The 3,233-nt window shown below is 40.3% G+C and overlaps 1 long non-coding RNA gene across 2 annotated transcripts; it reads left to right on the top strand.

Moving 5' to 3' along the window:
- Positions 1-200: 200 nt before the first annotated feature.
- Positions 201-2,619, top strand: LOC139553072 (uncharacterized). 2 transcript variants are annotated; one of them, XR_011670594.1, is made up of 5 exons: positions 201-275; positions 679-786; positions 869-1,044; positions 1,289-1,331; positions 1,503-2,619. It is a non-coding gene; the product is annotated as an uncharacterized lncRNA (long non-coding RNA). The 2 variants fall into 2 exon arrangements; XR_011670593.1 differs by having other exon boundaries at positions 222-786.
- Positions 2,620-3,233: the final 614 nt, after the last annotated feature.

Here is a 3,233-nt window from a genome sequence, read left to right on the forward strand (position 1 = left end):
TTAATTTATTGAGGCAAGCAGATCAGAGATGTCAAGGTGGTACTCAAACATATGCCATGTGTAAGGTCATATTTGTGATATTTTATTTTGTTTATTTTGCCTCCCAGGTATTTGCATTTAATGTATGTATATAATTACTGCCGCTAGGGGAGCTGTGACGTCAATGAAGTGAGTTAGTGAGATATTTAACATTTCTTCTTCATTATGGAGAATGACTAACGTTAGTTCTGAAAACAAACGTTTCTCCGTCTCATAATTTTACCCTGTTAATTCAGGTATGTAATGTGCAAAAATGCAATATGACTCAAAATATTTAGGTAACATGGGTAAATACATAGTCCATGAGTTTGGTGATATTTGAAGGCAGTTTTAACTGAGTGAAAAACTGGTTGGTATTTCCCCCATTGTAAGTAAGGTAACGGAGTTAGGCTAGGTTGCTAATGGTTTACATGAATGAGAAGGGATTAACAGGGCGTCCAAACTTTCTGTACTTTTCTTTTCAACGTTTTGTATCCAATTTGTTTTATTTTCTATGAGCCGCAGCAGTTAACTGACGAAAACAATGCAATTGTATATAACATTATGGTAATATTGCCTACGTAGAATATACTGTAGAATAATTTTTTTTTGACTGACTTAGTGTTTTTCTTTTGCTGTTTTTGTATAACATACTTTGAGGTCACTGATACTCCACCTGATGTGGTGTAAGTTGTCGAACCAGATCAGAACGCCTTCAAAGACCACCTTCAGGCACGGACTGAGAAGGATGTGGAGGTTTTTGACCAGGTACAAATTGTCCGCTGTTAATTTATTTTCTGTTCTTCCAAGAGATATATAAGCATTGCATTTATTTATATTATCAATCAAGGTGAGAATGAGCATGGACAGAGCGCATGAGAAGGAGAGCCACCTAAGAAGAATCAAGTGGACAAAGTGCTTCGACATCTGGGTGAATGACTTGGCTTGGAAGAAGGACGAAAGGAAGGCGATACCCGGGAAAGCTTTGTGCTCTTTCGCTCCAAGCTGGGGTCAACATTTGTTAAGGTGAAATATAAAAATCTCAGATGATAACTATTTGCATTTGCTGCCTCGTGGTGGATGGCATCGCCATGCTGTCAGCAGTACCAACACTGGCCCAGGGGTTTCTCCACATAGTCAATCTCAAGGCTAACCACTGGGTCACGTTAAGTAACTGCCACTTCCAGGTAGGTACTGTTAAGGTGTATGACTCCAGTAGTCATGACACCACCCTGGAGTTTCTCCCAACTCATCTCTCTATCTTTTCCAGGGATCATCCCTTACCAACCCCACTGACATCAAAAATTAGACAGGTATCCTTTCTTTTCTGTCTGCCATTAACATTATTGCATGTCTAATCAAACATTTCAATTAAATCATTCAATAACTGTATTTTTACATACCTGATAATCATGTAACCTGTGTGTTTGCTCGTTTACATCTGTCTCCTACCCTGTTCCCTTTACTCTGCTCCTGTTCTCCAGGACCTAGCGGTTCTGCCCAACACCCAGACATGGATCCACCTGATGTCCTCCATTACCAACCATCATCTACAGCTACTGTTGTCATGATCTGCTAAGAAAGAGCAAGAAAACGATCATACTGGGCACATAATGTGAGCTGCACAGATTAGCTAAAAACACTAGCACTGCAAACACTCAGCACAAAGAGGGCAGCAGCGCCTGGGCTTTGCAGTTTCCCTCTTCGAGTCCACTACCTGTTGGAAATCAAGTGACAGGCAGAACCTCCCATCCACACAATACCCACATCCCCTCTATTCCACACACCAGAATGCTGTATTTCAGTCTATGATTGCCACAAAAAAATCTGAAAGTAAATTGACATACGTACCAAAAAAATATCAATGGAAATTAGCTCACTTTGTAAGGTAAGTAACATTAATGTGTGTGTGGGGGGGCATTGTAATGATATTATGTTTACCCTGATGCCTATTTATTCATTAAAATCAGATGGTAAATAACATTAATCGCAATGGTTAGCCTATGCAAATTAATAGGAATACATCTAGCCTAATTGGTAATAAATGTGACGTGGGGGCAAGTCGGGATCCTAGTCAGGCTTTTGTTTGTCAATTCCAGATTAAATATAGGTCTTCATGTGTATCAAATCTGTTTTCAGTTCCGTTTAGTCTAAGGATATGCGTAAGAACGCAACTGCATTGAAATTAATAGCCTGATTCAATGGGATGCTCCTGAATAATAAATATTTTTATCTGTTAAGCTGTTATGTCGATGCATGTTTGGTATTTTGCATAAGGCATTGCAGAGCATTTAATAAACCAACCACATTTTCATGTGATGTTAAGGCTGCGCAAGACCTTCGATAGGCGAGTAGACAGACTTTCAGAGTTCCCAGTTGTCTTGAACGCACTGAAGTTGGAAGTCAGAGATTGCCGACTTCTGAGTTGTTTTGAATGCGCCACTAGAGACCTAAGCTACCTCCAACAAAGAAAAGGAAAGGGGGATACCTAGTCAGTTGTACAACTGAATGCATTCAACTGAAATGTGTCTTCCGCATTGAACCCAACCTCTCTGAATCACACCTTATTCGAAATGCACGTATTCATCGCCTGGGGAATAGTGGATTAACTGCCTTGCTCAGGCAAAACAACAACAAAAAAGTTTATTCTCAGCTTGGGGATTTGATCTTGCAAATTTTTGGTTATTGGCGCAACAATCTAACCACTAGGCTACCAAGAAGCCCTTGGGTTTGTATTGTTGCGAGAAATAGACATATCTACACAGTAATGGTGGCTGCGTTATCAACTATCCTAATAATTTTTGCATTGCGATGATAGGCTTATTTTATCTAAATCGACAAATGAAATTGATGAACTAAACAGACACTTAAACTAACACGTAACACGTAACGCGTAACACTTGTAGACGTTTTCTAGACGTCCATGGTAAGATCATGCATAAGAAACTTACACGTGACGTGTCAGTGACACGTGATGCGACGTGAACACCACGTGAACACCACGTCTACATGACGTGTACGTGTCACGTGAACGCGTCGGCAGTTCGACGCCTTAGAAACAAACTTGTCTCCATTGACAGTCCATGTTAATTCATGCTGTTATTTTATGGCACTAGGACGACATTACGTGACTTGGTGAGAGGTATCAGTAGCTTCACAAGGCTTACTTCTGGCATGAATCACACCCCATACAAAGGAGTCATACCTAACCACCC

The sequence above is a fragment of the Salvelinus alpinus genome, chromosome 25 (genome assembly GCF_045679555.1).
Source record: "Salvelinus alpinus chromosome 25, SLU_Salpinus.1, whole genome shotgun sequence".
Classification (NCBI taxonomy): Eukaryota; Metazoa; Chordata; class Actinopteri; order Salmoniformes; family Salmonidae; genus Salvelinus; species Salvelinus alpinus.